Raw genomic sequence first — 15,717 nt, 5'->3', positions numbered from 1 at the left:
ATATTGTAGCCGCTGTGTCTGCCTGAGATGGATTTGATTTAATTACTTAGAATGAAAATGTATTGCATTTAAACATAACTAATTGGTGAAACTTGTGGCATGTTTACTTTAAATTCTCAGAGTTTACACTCTCTTTATTGGTATAATACTGACAGGCCGTGCAGTGCCAAGAGGAGAGCTGTGTAACCATCCTTTTAGAACATGGCGCTGATCCAAATTGTATGGACTATAATGGCAATACTGCTCTCCACTATGCTGCTGCTGGTCAGAACGTCTCAATAGTAGAGAAGCTGCTCTCATACGATGTAGATATTGAAGGAAGAAACAAGGTACAGATCAACTTTATTTATAAAGTATTTGAAAGTATATATATATGTATATATATCAATTATTTAGCCACATTTTATTTACATATTTATTCATATATATAATATATATACTGAATTCTATACATCAAGTTCTGTCATCATGGAAACAACTCCAAGGCCAGGGCAGGGAGGGCTAGAGAAAGGTAATGCCCACGGAAAGGGCAAAGTTCTGTCTCCCAGCCACCCTTCCACCCCAGAACAAAATCTTCCCATTAGCGCTTGGGAGTGGATGGTGGGCTCGGAGCCCACAAAGGATTGAAGGGCTAGAGGGGAGGGAGGAGATGATGGAGGCTGGGTACTGTGCATGGGCTTAGGAAATGGGTGCTGCTGGGGATGGGTGGGAGACCGTGCGTGACCCAGCGGGGTAACTTGGGTGAGTGCATGTGGGAGGAGAAAGCAGCAGGTGAAGGTTCTGAAGATGAGAGCAAGGGGATCAGGTCATGACATCCTATAGGGGCATGTCCTTGTGCTCACAGCTACTCTGCCCACCATGTAGCACACTGGGCTCTCCCATTTTAGAGAGTAGCTCCTGCTCAGCCTTGTGTAGCTCCTCAGTGGGGTGGTAGCTGTACATGGGGAGTAGTTGATAACCACGCTTAGCAGCCCACCTGCTGTTTCTATGACATGCATTACCTTCTACCACTGCTCTTACGGAAACACTGTTGGTTGACCTAGGTAGGTCAATTTTTCATGTTTGGAAGCTTGAGCATGCCCTGAATGAAAATATTTTGAAATAACTGTCTAAGATTTCACTTTGATGATGTATTTTTTATAAATATTTTATTTCTTTGAGAGAGAGCATGAAGGAGAGAGAAGAAACATGAGTAGGGAGGAAGGGCAGAGGGAGAGGGAGAGGGAGAAGCAGGGGAGCCTGATGCAGGGCTGGATCCCAGGACCCTGGGATCATGACCTGAGCCAAAGGCAGATGCTTCACTGACTGAGCCACCCAGGTGCCCCAAAGCTCTCTTTTAATTCAGAGTCCATCTCCTTAGTGACCCATTTGGAGCTTTATGTTGACATAAAGAGTGCTTTATGTTGACATCTGGGATCCTGATGCCATTGACAGAAGAGAATCAAGCACATTTGTATAACCGGGAGAAAACCTTCACCTTTATTGAAAAGCTCTCAAAACTATATCCCTCAAACTCTAATTTCTCAAATGTTAATGTTTGCCACAAAAAAGTATTGTCAAATGGGGATAAGCAAACTTAAATGGATTTCTTTTGCGGTAGGTATGTAGTGCAGTTTTGTAGTATTTCTCAAACATAGATGATCATTGAATCTTTCTATTGGGGCACAGTACTTACCTTCCAGCAAAGAATATGTTCTTTGGAATATAATTTAAGGAACACTACTCCAGAGATAATCATTTAGGTTGTTAACTCAATAAAAATACTTAAAACATTTACTGCTATGTTGTAGAGTTTGGAGATACAGAGATAAAAAATAATCCCTTTCCTCAAGAAGCTCTTGGTTTAGATGGGGTGCGATAAAATAACTAGAGTATACCATGAGAAATACTGTGATAGAAGCCAAGATTCTTGGAACCAGTCAATGTTTGAAGTGAGTTTTGGAGAATGACTGCAGTGAAGCTGTTGAAGGGGTGGAGGAGGACTACTTAATTTAATTTATTTTAGTTTTTAAAGAGTATTTTATTTATTTCTTTGAGGGAGAGAGTGGGAGAGAGAGCACGAGCAGAGGGGTGGGTAGAGAGAGAGGAAGAAGCCTGACTTGGGGTTGGATCCCAGGACCTTGGGATCATGACCTGAGCCGACCTGAGCCCAAGGCAGATGCTTAACCAACTGAGCCACCCAGGCCCCCTGAGAAGGGGTATTTTAACGAGAAGACGGAGCTGGTGAAAGCACAGGGGGTGAGAGTACTTTCCAAGTTATATGTTTAAGTTTAGAGGATCCTTTATAAGTTTTAAAATTCAGTATGGAAATACGTACTTTTGTAAAGTATAAATTGCTTTTGCACGTTTACAGGAAGACCTCACACCATTTTTAGTTGCTGTAGCTGGAAACAAACAGCAAGTAGTAGAGTTTTTAATGGAAAGAGGAGCAAATATACATGCAATTGATATATATAACAGGTACAGTAGTTTTGGTTTTTTTTTTTTTTTAAACTGTATATTGTTCTAGAGTGGTAAAAATTACTTAAGTCAGAAAGATTAACTTAATAAGAAGAGGATTAATTTATAATTATATAGTGAAAATGTCAACATGACATTAGTTAGGCATAAAGCAATTATTCTGTTGGAGCAACATGAAGAACAGTATATGGCAGAATTTATATTCCTTCATATTATTAACTGATGTCATTTGCAGCCTTTTTTTTGGTATGATTTTATATTAGCTAAAAGGGTTTCATGTTAGTTTTACTAGCTTTATAAAGTGTGGACGCCTAACTTTTCTTTTACTTATGACACAATTTTGAACTTTTTAACCCTTTTATAGTATTTTTTGAAACTTCTACTTCAAATATATTTTCCTTAAAAGATGCATATTAAACATAAATAGGAGTTGTTTTGTCTGTTGAATGACTCTTTGTTTTAAAATGCTTTTTTTTTTAAAGAATATTGATATTAGATGATCCCTGAGTGGTTATTAATTACTATTACCAGATACTATGGGCTCATCATCCTTTTTCATGTTCAGTATATATATTTTTGTTGTTTTTTTCATTGGGAAGGGTAGATGGACGAACGATAACGGTAATTGAATAGACTTTTCCTTTAATGAGGACAAATCATAGGTGGGTGATAAAGAGAAAAGAGATGGGCTTTAGACTGACACAGGAGTCGGTTTAATTCCTAGCTTTCCTACTTGCTGGGTGTGTGACTTTGGACACATTACTCATCATCACCAGATACATTTCCTGATATGAAAAGGAGGATAATCATATATCCTTCAAGGGTGGTTGTGTGTAAATAATATTTTATATAGATAGCATTTAGTTTAGTGCCTACCACAGGCTTATCCTAGCATCCATAACTGCAAGCATGACTATTTTGTTACCATTACTATGAACACTGTTATTTTAAGACTGCAGATAGCTTTTTAATTTTTTTATTTTTAAAGATTTTATTTATTTGAGAGAGAGCATGAGCAGGGGAGGGGCTAGAGCAGGGAGCCAGACTTGGGGCTGTGTCCCAAGACCCTGAGATCATGCCTGAGCTGAAGGCAGACACTTCAATGACTGAGCCACCCGGGCGCCCGCGCAAATAGCTTTTATACAGACCTGGCCTCTAGATGACTTGGAAGTTCACTGTATCAGATTGAGAAAGAAATGGGGAAATCTTTTTTAAAATCTTCACCTATTCAGACAAGTGACCTCAGCATAGTTTTTTGTTCATCCAAGGACTTTAAAATAGCAACTTCTACCCTACCCGAGTGGGAAAAGAGGCTCCTTTTTTGTCCTTTCATTTTAGCCATGGAGGTAATTTACAAAGGTGAACACTTGAAAATGTTAATGGTTAATTCTGTACTGGCAGGCAAGATATTAACCTGATAAAGTATATCAAATTAGCAGTTTAAATAACTCTTAAGTTCCTAAGGGTGAAGTTATCTCTCTGTCATTTTAGAACAGCCCTCATGCTTGCTGTAACTTATGAATGTACAGATATAGTCAAGCTTCTTCTTCAGAAAGGTATTAATATCTCTTTGGAAGCTGAATGGGGATGGACTGCAGAAGAATATGCTACTATTAATGGTTTTAATGTGTAAGTGTTTACATTAAAATGTTATTACTAAACTGAAGTTTCAAATAATTTAACTGTTAGTTCTTACATAACATGAGAGTTCATAGTTTGATTCAGGCACTTTTGGGATGGCACAGAGTTGGCCCACGTCATTTGCCAGAAACCAAGAAACAGGCTAGACTAGTTACAAGTAGCAATGGGTACACAATTCTTTATCTCAGCACTATTGAGACCTTTATCCTTAGGGATCCTAAATGTTCCTGTTTCATTGCAAGTATAACCGTTATGCATGGGGTACAAATAATATTACATCTCTGTTTTTTCTCTTTTCTTTCTTTTTGTAGATTTTATTTATTTATTTGAGAGCGAGCATGGGCGGGGTTGGGACAGAGGGAGAAGCAGATTCCCTGCTGAGCCAGGAGCCTGACGTGGGGCTCGATCCGTGACCTGAGCTGAAGGCAGACGCTTAACTGACTGAGCCACCCAGACACCCCAACATCTTTGTTTTTTCTAACTAGTTACGTGGGTCTTGAGATGTTCAGTGTAGTAGAAAACCCTATACTTTCCCTTGAGTGCCATCTCCTATACTCCCCCCTTGAATTTTCCGAGAACCTAAGGAGTTCCCTAAGACCAAAGAGACCATCCTCTTTCACAGGTCGTTTGGAGGGAAAAAAGGACATTATTATCCTTCCCTTATTTCCTCTGAGTCTATGGCTGCAGCATTGCTATTGAAACTGATTCTGCAGTCGGGCCAGGATTGACCTTTGCTCCCAGCAAGGGCATGATCCACATTCCTCAGTGTTCATGGTGATCCACAGTTAGACTTCAAAGTTCCGACTTTTTTTAGTTTACTACGTGTGCTTATATGCTCAGCTGCTGTTCCAAAGCACCAGCAACCTGTTCTGGCAGCTGAGCCTCCTGGCTTTAGCCACACACACCCTTCCCTTCACACCCCAAAACCTTAACATGAAGCCCATATGTTAGCCCAGACCTTCATGATGAATTACCCTTTGAGGATTTTGCTTGTCTTTTCCGCTAGCAGATGATAGTCGGGGCCATTCTGAGCTGTGAAAGAGGTTCAAATAATGCTGCAGGAAGAGACTGGACTTTCCTTTTTCCTTTGTTACTAGCCCTATATCCCAAGCCTGCTTTATACCCTGTGGAGTGCCTTTTCTTACTAGGTGATGAAAGGTCTCATGTTGCCCTTCCCGTAGTAGCAGGCATCACCTTTCCCGAGAGGCCATGTTTTGGGTATAATATTTCATTAAATCCTCTTAACAACTTTGTAAGTAAGGGAGCAAGATGCCTGTTTTACAGAGGAAGACTTTGAGCCAAAGAGAAGTGGCTTATCCTAGAACAAATAACTGTTTTTTATAGAGTAAGGACTTCTGAATTCAAGACATTCCATTATGGCAAGCTGACTCTAATTTACTAAGCCATAATGCCCTCAACTCATGACCGGTTCACCTTACTTGTTTTTCTCCTTTAATTACATGGTTGATAAAAAGTTTATAGAACTTACAAATTTGAAGTATATGGGGTAATTTAAGCTTTGATATTAGCTCTGATATTATTTGAAATACTCATGAATATGATATATGTGGTAAATGGTTCTCATATCAGTATTAAAATAGTAACATGGCTTATCACCCTTTTTTTATACGTAGCATTCGCCAGCTAATTGCCGAACATAGAGAAGCAATAAGAGCTAAAAATTGTTCACAAAATAGGAACCCAGGTAAGACTTTTCAGAGTGAATTACTTTTGGTGGTCCTAACATAGATGAAATCAGAGTAAGGAAGTTTTGATAATGAAAGAGCAATGGAAAACAAGGAAACAAACCAACCCAATGTGTAAATTGCATATGTATTATATTTATTTATTTATTTATTTAACGATTTTATTTATTTACTTGACAGAGAACACAAGCAGGGGCAGTGGCAGGCAGAGGGAGGGGGAGAAGCAGGTAATCCGCTGAGCAGGGAGCCTGATGTGGGGCTTGATCCTAGGGTCGGGGGATGCTTAACCAACTGAGCCACCCAGACTCCTCTATTTTTTTTTTTCATTCTTAATATTCTAGTATTCAGAATTATTTAAGAAGTTAATTGTAGGTATTACTGTCATGAACGATGGAAAGAAATCAGAGTGAGAGACAAACCATGAGAGAGACTGGACTCTGGAAATCAAACTGAGGCCTAAAGAAGGAAGGGGGGTGGGCGGATGGGGTAACTGGGTAATGAGTATTAAGGAGGGCTTGTGTAGTGATGAGCACTGGGTGTTAACACACAAATAATGAATCGCTGAACATTGCATCAAAAACTTATGATGTACTGTAAGCTGGCTAACTGGACAGAATAAAAAAACATAAAGTACCTCAATGTGAACAACAACAACAAAAGTCAATTGTAGGTAATTTAAAATATGAGGCAGTATTGTCTGAAAAGAAATTCATTATTTTAGTTATGACCCCTAAAATCCCATATGATATCTTTGTGTAAATAAGAAAAAGAGATTTTTAAGTTAGTATGTTTTATCTTTCCTCTATAAGCATATTATAACAAATTGTACTTCTTATGAAAATGGATCTTTCAATTTTTACAAGTAGAATGCATTGAGTAAATATTATGACCTAGTGATTTGTCTCATTAAAAAAGGAGCTATCCTTCAAACTGGGAACTCCACAGTACCATCCTGGTACTGTAGACAAATGGCAAACAATAAGAACTGCAAAACTTAGCTAGTGTGTAGCAATACCAATGAGACTGTTTTTGTGTGGGTGTGTGTGTTTTTAAGGTAACTGTCTATGGTACAGAAGTCAGAAAAAATATGCCTTGTCGAGAAGCATAGGTTGTTTTACGTATTGTTGTGTCAACAATATCTCACCTAATAACAACTTCATTTCTCATGAGTGAAACAGAATGAGATGTTGACTTCATTAGAACAATGTTTTCTGCTGTTTGTTGCATAATTGTCACGATACCGTAATTTTGTTAGAACAAGATACTCTGTTGCCATTAGTCAAAACATTAGCATAATAAATATTCAAATGGGGCAACTGAGGCTCAACGGATTATAATAAAAGCACAAAAATGGTTCGCAATAACTAAAATGCTACCATTGCTCCCTGGGTGTGTCACCTAGTGCATTGTACAATCTGAAACGTATGAAGAAATCTTTAACTTAGTAGCCTTTTGTTAAAGAAATTCTGTAGGTTGGTTTGGTTTTGCAATTTACTCATTTTCATTTGTTCACTTAACAAATAGCTATCAAGTGTCTTTTAGTTCCTAAGTGTTATTCCGATGTTGTAGAATACAAACATTCAAAAAACACACTCCCCGCCCTCCAGGAGTTTGTTATTACCATTGTAATTTTTATTATTTACTTTATTCAGCGCTTACTATGTGCCAGAGTCCCCTAGTGCTTATAATTATCATTGTTATTTTTTTAGTGCTATTTAATATGTTCCAGATACTGTAAGTCCACATGAGGAATTAGAGTTTTAGGAGAGTGGGTCGAATTTAAGGTAAGTATGCAGACTGAGTAGTAAGTTTGCCAGGTAAAGAGGCAGAAAGACGATGTTTGGCAGGAGGAACATCCGTCAAGATTACATGTTTTGCCGAGGGAACAGCAGTGCAAAGGCTAAGATGTACGAGTGAACTTTGGAAGATTTATGAGCAGTTCAGTTTGGTTGGTATTAAAAGTGTGCTATGGGAATGGTTGGAATGAGGTGAATACTTAGCTAAGGCAAGCTTATGAAAGTTTTTTGGTACTATGGAAAGGAGTAGATCTTACCCTGTAGACCTTGGGAAATTAGGTAGAATGCTCTTAGCTGCAAATAGTAGGTGACTTGTAATAGTGACTAAAATGGGGCACCTGGGTGGCTTAGTCAGTTAAACGTCGACTCTTGGTTTTAGCTCAGGTCACAATCTCAGGGTCATGAGATCAAGCCCCACATCCCGTTGGGCTCCGTGCCCAGCATGGAGACTGCTTGAAGATTCTCTTCTTCTGCCCTTCCCCCATTCGTGCACTCTCTCTTGCACGCTCTCTCTCTCTCTCTCTCTCTCTACTCAAATAAATAAATAAATCTAAAAAAACTGAAACAAAACAGTGACTAAAAAAAATAGGAACCAGAGTTGTTTTGATGATGTAGTGATGTCATCAGGATCCCAGTTGTGTCTTTTTCAGCTTTGAGGTTGGCAGTATTTTGTGTCTCCTTTTCTGATTGGCTAATTAGCAACAGCTCCAGGCATATTCTCACATGAGAATATCCATGGACTGGAAGGACTGTTTTCCTTTATATGTTTCTTTTAAACAGGAAGAGAACTCAGAGGCTTGCAGTAAATTTCCTCTAACATGTTATAGGCTAGATTATATCACATGCTTGTTCCTAAACCAGTCACTGGTAAATCAGGTATTGTGAGTAGCTTAGACTAATCATTTCTCCTTTTGAAGCAGGGGTGAGGCCACGTTCTTTGTGTATGGGGACAATAAATATCCAGATAAAGTTGTGGTTCTCCAGCAAGAATGAAGAATATGGAATGGCTATTGGGGAGGGAGCCAGTGGTATTTGATGCAGGGATTCATTGGAGAATTTGAAGCAGAAGGCTAATAAGATTGGATTTGAATTAGGGCATAAAATAGGGATCAGCAGGCTTTTTCTATAAAGGGCCGGAGAGTGAATATTTTAGGCCGTGTGGTTTCTCAACTACATTTACCATTGTAGTATGAAAGCATCCATAGCAATATGTAGGTGAGTAGATGTGACTGTGCTCCAATAAAACTTTATTTACAGCACGAGATGGCCGGTCAGACTTGGCCTGTGGTGGTAGTTTGCTGGACCCTCATGTGGAGGATAGATTGAAAGGAACCATGTAAAAGGATTAGAAGACAAAGGAAGCTTATATTTCCTTAGCCTAGTATCAGTCCAGTATGAAATTTTCACCCTACTATACTGAAGAAGTCAGGAAGCTCAATTTATTCAATTTAAAATGTAGTTCTTTTTCTAGGCTTTATGTCTTTCTCAATTTTTTTATTAAACATATTTTTAAAGATTTCATTTATTTATTTGAGAGAGAGAAGAGAGCACAAGTGGTGCAGACGGGGAGAGGGAGAGGGAGAAGTAGATTACCTGCTGAGCAGGGAACCCGATGCAGGGCTCGATCCCAGGACCCTGAGACCATGACCTGGGGTGAAGGCAGACACTTAACTGATTGAGCCACCCAGGTGCCCGCTTTCTAAATTCGTTTTGCTTAAAAAATTTTTGTTCATTTAAGAAATAACAATAATAGTTGGTGGCCTTTTTTTTTTGCCTCTGGCAGGGGAAATATAAAGCAGAGACAGAAAAGAGGTATAGTTAATACAATTTCATGATTCTTGAATGTGGAAAGTTAGGGGAGAGAGGAAATCTAAGAAGATTCATATGTTTCCACATTGTACACTAGCATTTAAATTGGACATGAAGAATGAGTAGGACTTTATTGGATGAAGAGAGGAGAGCAGTGGGAATAGGGAAGACCAGGTTTTGTCTATATGTTCAATTTGATGGAATATCCATGGAGCATATTTTCAGGAATTGGATAATGGAATACTAGGAGTTTCTAGCTGGAGATAGAGCTTCAAGGTTGGAGGTGCGGATTTGAAATAATCTGATTAGAATTATTAGGCAAAGTCATAGCTTGGGCCAAGATTGAGCTTGTCCATGATGGAGAACATACAGAATGAGGAGAAGGCCAGTGAACAAACCCTGGGAATACTAATATTATCAGGGGTGGACGAAGGAGTAGGAGTTGGTAGCGAAGACTGCGGAGTGGCTGGGGACACCTAGGAGAGGAATTAGGGGAAGTGATGTTGAAAAAATTAAAAAAAAGAATTTCAAGGAGGACTATTAATTGTATCAAATAAAATTACTGAAAAAAAAGTTGGATTTAACTTTTAAAAGCTCTTTGGTGGTAGCCTTTTCAAAACAACAATTTTTGAGTTGTAAGGTCTATTGTTTACATGATTGGTACTTTCTGTGTCCAAATATGGAAAAATAACACATCAAGTAAGGTCCTACCTGACTTTTTTGTTAGTATCTACCCAGACAGGGTCAAGGGAAAATGGTCTAGACTGGTGAGTAGACTTGCCAACATTTTCCTATAATTGTCAAAACCAAAGAGTCAAGGGTGACGAAAAGTGTTGTCTTTCTTACCTGTTTCTTGTGGAGATACTTGAGTTTTTCCTCAAGTCCTTGATATGCTCTTGGGATGAATACTAAAACAAGAATCTGGGAGCGACAGGCAGGAAGCCACTGTCAGGCCCTATCTCTGATATGGTATCTTGATGCATCTGTATTTTGACAGTTTTAAATTTTGGTCAGAAATAGTTTACAGACCAGCAGTTTGGAGAAACTGACCTCTTTTAAATATTTTATTGCAGAATACTGGTATAATACCAAGGAGAAAATACAAGGTGATATGCCGAATATATTAGTTCTCACTAGTTTAGAAATTCTGTGTCAGTAAAAAAAGTCAATACCTGACTATTTTTGTTAGTGATGTCTCTCTTGATCCTCTTTTCATTTGCCTTCTTCTAATATCTCCACTTTTACGGCTCCTTTCTGAATTTCATCTCTAAAGAAAGCGCTAGGGAAAATTGTGTTGAAGTCTATCACTATTAGAACACATTTCTAACATATGTATGTTTGACATATGTGTGTATTTCCTTCTAAGGTAATGGGCTACCTAATCTAAAGTGTATCTCATATTTTCTTAGTTTCTTACACTCAACTTCTTTGTACATGTACCACAGTGACAGAGCTAGTGATGATGGTCTGCCAAGATTGAAAACATTTTCTGGATTGTCACATAGAAATTTTTATCTGATACACTTTTAATGTGACATGCTTTTCTGTTTTTTTCAGAAATTGGTAAACTGTGGCTTAACGACAATATGTGGCCAATTAGATTACCACGTTTTTAGCCATCTATGTATATAAGATAATTCACTTTGTTTTCCCCCAAATGAGTCCTATTGGTCTTTAATGATCAGACCCACTCTTTTCAGGGTGGAGTGGATAACATCCTATATTTTGGATGGAGAATTTTTGACTTTTTGACTAGTTTGTTAACAACTGCCTCTAATAGGGGAATTATGTTTTTAATTGTATAAGAAATTAAGAAAAAGACTGGAAACAAAAAAACTATAATCAGTAGTGTGTAATCAGTAGTTATATATTTTTCTATAATTATCCCAGTTACCTTATTGATTCAAACTACCATAAAATGAATTAAGCCCTATTTAGTTGGAGAACATTTATGTGATCTTTTCATTTTTTTACAGGAACTTTTATACTGTAGGATATTTTGATAATCATCAGGATTCTCGTTTTTCCTTATTAAAATAGGATTGTTGCTTTTTTCACATTATTTTCTGACAGCATTATTTCATCCTTTATTCAAATGGATATAGAAATATAGAAATCTCCAAGGCAAATAGTAAGAAAAACAGATTGAAGGAAAGGTGTTCTGTGAAATGACCTTCTGACTGTAATCATGTATAAAACATCAACCCAGATCATAAAGATTTCACATTATGCAGTTGTATTAGAGGCTCCCAAAACGACACCCAGATGTGGTTATTCACTAGAAGACCTCACAGGTCTCAGCATAGTTGTACTCATGCCTGTGGTTTATTACGGTGAAAGGATACAAAACAAAATCAGCACAGAGCAAAGGGGCATGGAGTGATGTCTAGAGGAAGCCAAGTGCAGGTTTCTATGCGTATGGATGTGCTTCATTCCTCCAGCATCAGATTATGATGACACATGTGAAACGTTGTCTGCCAATAGAGGAATCTTAGAGGGACTAAATGAAGTTTTCTTTAAATGACAGTCAGGTAGGCTTCTTTCCCCTAGCATATACCAAAATTCCAGGTTCACAGAAGGAAATCAAGTATACAGGATAAATCACCTGGTTGGTACCAAGACTTAGGCACAGCCACTCTTAGCAGTTATGGAATGGTGGGAACACTGCACACATCCAGGCTCCCAGATACCAACCAAGGGCCAACCATTCAGGTGGGATCTAACGGTGGCAGTCTTTGGCCTGCTGTATGGAATCTTTTCTGCAAAGGAATTTTAGCCCTGACTTACTTTGTATTCAGATTTTCTTTTAATAGCAAGTAATATGGTGATATAACATGGTACTGATTTCAGGAGCATCATCCATATTAAATTGAAGTGATGGTTACTTTTTTGACTTTTGGTGAATATTTAACAGGTTATTTGTACATAAGTTACTAGGGTAATATTAGGTAATTATAATCTGTTTTTTTTATCTGATTAAACTTTCATTAGGATTCTCAGATTGAACAATGATTTCTGATTTAAAGTGAGAATAGAAACTTTTAAGTATATAGATAATACAGTTTTGTTTCCTATTGTGGTGAATCGCTGTTTATAATTATAAAATATTCATTTTTATTTGTCAGTTATTTTCTTGCCTAAGTATGCAATTCAAATTCTTTGCTTTATGTATTTTCATATAGTTCAGTTTGGTGGGTAATACCCATATTCTGTAACTTTGGTCTTTATCTTGATTCTCAAGGTGGCTGTATCTTGCTTTAATACATGTAATAGCAGGCTCAATGGATACTTTTTTCCCCCTACAATAAATAGGCCTCCTTTTTTAGAGCATTTTCAACTTCATAGCAAAACATAGCAGAAGTACAGAGAGTTTCCATTTACCCCACGTTCCCATACGTGTCTAGCCTGCCCTGTTGTCAACATCGTGTACCACGGTGGTACATTGTTACATTTACATTAAGTCATCCTTGTCCCCCAAAGTCCATAGTTTACATTAGGGCTCAGTCCGGTGTTGTACACCCAATGCACCCATGTGGTGTCACATAGAAGAGTTCCACTGCCTCAAAAGTCCTCTGGGCTGTGCCTATTCCTCCCTCCTTTTGCCGCAACCCTTAATTCCTAACTTAAAAAGTTTTACTTTTTCCAGAATGTGAAAGAGTTGCAATCATACAGTAGGTATCTTCTTGGATGTTTAAAACATTAAAATTCGAAGGTATTTGAATGTAGTGATTCAAGATTGCCTTTGTCCTTTGTTTTTTTCTGTTTTTTTTCATCAGTGTAGGATCTGATGACATGTGCCTTACGGACTGAGAAAGTGTGATTTCTGTAGACATTTGTCACATAATGGGGAGGGTTGAGAACAATGACATTATGTACTACTACCTAGCACTAACCATTGGTACCATCCTCGTCTAAGAGGTGAGTCCAGATAGACTGTCTAGCAATGAAAGTAGGTAGTCTCAAGAGGTTATACTTTATTAAACCAGACACTCAAATCACTAACTCTTTCAAACTCACCTTGCAATTGGAAATAAGGCACAAGAGAGTCTGTTTGCTGTGTTTTGCCATGCTGCAAAGTACCGTGGCTACAGACCAAACTTTATGGCAAGGTGTTTCATGGTAAACTTAACAGTCTCTGCTGAAGTGCTGGAGAAGTTCTGCTGTGTTACAGCAAAATAAGTACAGTCTCTTTTAACTGCTCCCAGTCGTGGAAGTCCAGAAGAATTATGCTATTTAAGTTTGACTTTGTCAGTCTATGATAATGATTCTGCTGATGATAGCATTTTCTGTCAGTCTCATAGGGTTTGGTTCCAATTATGGTCATTATAAACATTCACTTGCAGGTACCATATTTTGATAAATACCATTCTTTTCTTGCATTTGGTAAACGTAGAGGAGAAAGTAAGATTTCTTAATGCATTAACTGCCTACCAATAGTATAGTTAATGTTCCCTCCAGTGTGGTTTCCAGGTGTGTTCCCAAAGGAATACTTTTTTTTTTCTTTTACATCAATTTATTGGAAACTGCATTGGCAACACTTTGCAATATATTTATTCTTTATAGTTATTCTAAATTTATTACTAATTAATTTGCAATTTGGAAAGAAAAATTTCAGTGCACAGTTGTAAATTTCATTCTCTTAAAATTGTCACCTTAAATACACAGGTCTGATTACTCTGGTAAGCAATAGCAAGAATGTTCAAGCGCCACGTCTCCTAGCTTTTATGATGTTTGGCTTTCTAGAATCAACAGTTGGTCATTTTCAATATTATTACAATATGACCAGCTAATAAGCTTGACAAAAATTCTAACTAGTCATTTCTAAAAAGGAGACGACAGTTATAATACAGATACACAATATACTAAAAATCCAGGGGCTTAAAATTTCATGTACTGTGTGCCTACAAATAGGAAACCAAATGTTCCTCTAGTTCAAGTTATCTAATTGTATCAAGAAAAACAATCTGTTAACCAACATCCCTGCTAAAAAATAAATCATCACAAAACACAGGTGATTTCCTTCCTACATTATAAAGGAGCAAAAACCATAGGTAAAAATGTAGTGTCTCTATAACCAATTAAAAACAATATATACCTGATTAAAAGACCAGTCAAGTCTATAAGAGAAATAACACACAAAAAAGCCAGTTATATTTTAGGTACAAGTGACAAATATATTTCTTTTTATTGTTATTAAAGTCTTCTCCGATGTAGTTCAGTAAATGAAGCATTTTATTTTATTTTATTCCACTGTTGGTCATAGTCTGAACCCTACACACTCCCTTCCCTTTCACCTCAAAGGGAGCTCCTTTGTATATAGCCACACACTCATCATTAGTAAAGAGATCAGGCTGCATCTGCTCCCAAATATTCTTAGGATTCAGCTCCTTGTCAGGCTCTCCAGGAACAGACCCATTAGGGGGTGCCAAGATTTCAACCTTCTCAGGTGAACTAGCGCACATCACCATTGCTTGAGATACTACTCCCCTCATCTTTACAGGTTTCCGGTTACAAAGTAAAATCACCATCCGATTTTGCATCTGTTCAAGAGGAACATGATTCACCAGGCCACTGACAGCTGTTCTTGGGGCTGTTTCTCCAACATCTACTTCTTCCATATATAAAGAATCTGCATCAGGGTGTTTTCTGGCAGTGATGATACAACCAACTCGAAGATCCAGACGAGAAACATCTACTGGCTTAGAATCAGCACTTCCTGCTACCGATTGCTGTTTTTTTCTTCTTTTTCTCTCCTTTCACTTCAATTTTCTCTTTCATCTTCTTTTCTTCTGCTCTTCCTCCTATCTGTTCTTTCGCCCCAGAAGTAACAGTTGTTATTGGTCTAGACTATATCACATTTTCAAAAACCATGGAATTAGCATGCAGCAGAGTACCAGATGGAAATGGTATTTGTTTCACTCCATTTTGAATTTCTGGCTGAATTAGCTCTTGTTTCAATTCTTTAATTACTTTAATTTAGCATTTTCAACTCGAAGTTTCTTCTCTTCTCTCAAAGTTGCCTGCAAAATTGCTTTCTCCTTAAGAGCAACTTGCTGCTTTAAATATTCAATAATTTGATCTGCTTCTGCACCCTTCTGTTCCAGTCTCTTTAGAACAGCACCATTAGTTGCCATTTTTGCCAAGAAAGGACAGAAAATCATGAATCAGTGGTCAGAGGAACCTAGGGAGCCTCACCCCAGCAGCGTCAGTCCGGAGCAGTTCCAAAGGAATACTTTTTAATAAATCATCAGTCTTATACTTTTAATTTGTATTTTTCTATTGTAGATTTAAAATGTATTTTCCTT

At 37.8% G+C, this 15,717-nt stretch overlaps 1 protein-coding gene and 1 pseudogene across 1 annotated transcript in view; one reads left to right on the top strand and one right to left on the bottom strand.

Moving 5' to 3' along the window:
• The window catches only part of LOC125281624 (ankyrin repeat domain-containing protein 26-like), a 564,334-nt gene that overhangs the window by 190,212 nt on the left and 358,405 nt on the right, over positions 1-15,717 (top strand). The gene's annotated exons all lie outside the window — the stretch shown is intronic.
• On the bottom strand, positions 12,638-15,582 carry LOC125281625 (aminoacyl tRNA synthase complex-interacting multifunctional protein 1-like; annotated as a pseudogene).

The sequence above is a fragment of the Ursus arctos genome, unplaced genomic scaffold, assembly GCF_023065955.2.
Source record: "Ursus arctos isolate Adak ecotype North America unplaced genomic scaffold, UrsArc2.0 scaffold_30, whole genome shotgun sequence".
NCBI classification, from domain to species: Eukaryota; Metazoa; Chordata; class Mammalia; order Carnivora; family Ursidae; genus Ursus; species Ursus arctos.
The sequence above is the reverse complement of the archived record's forward strand: the minus strand, read 5'-3'. Positions and strand labels throughout refer to the sequence as shown.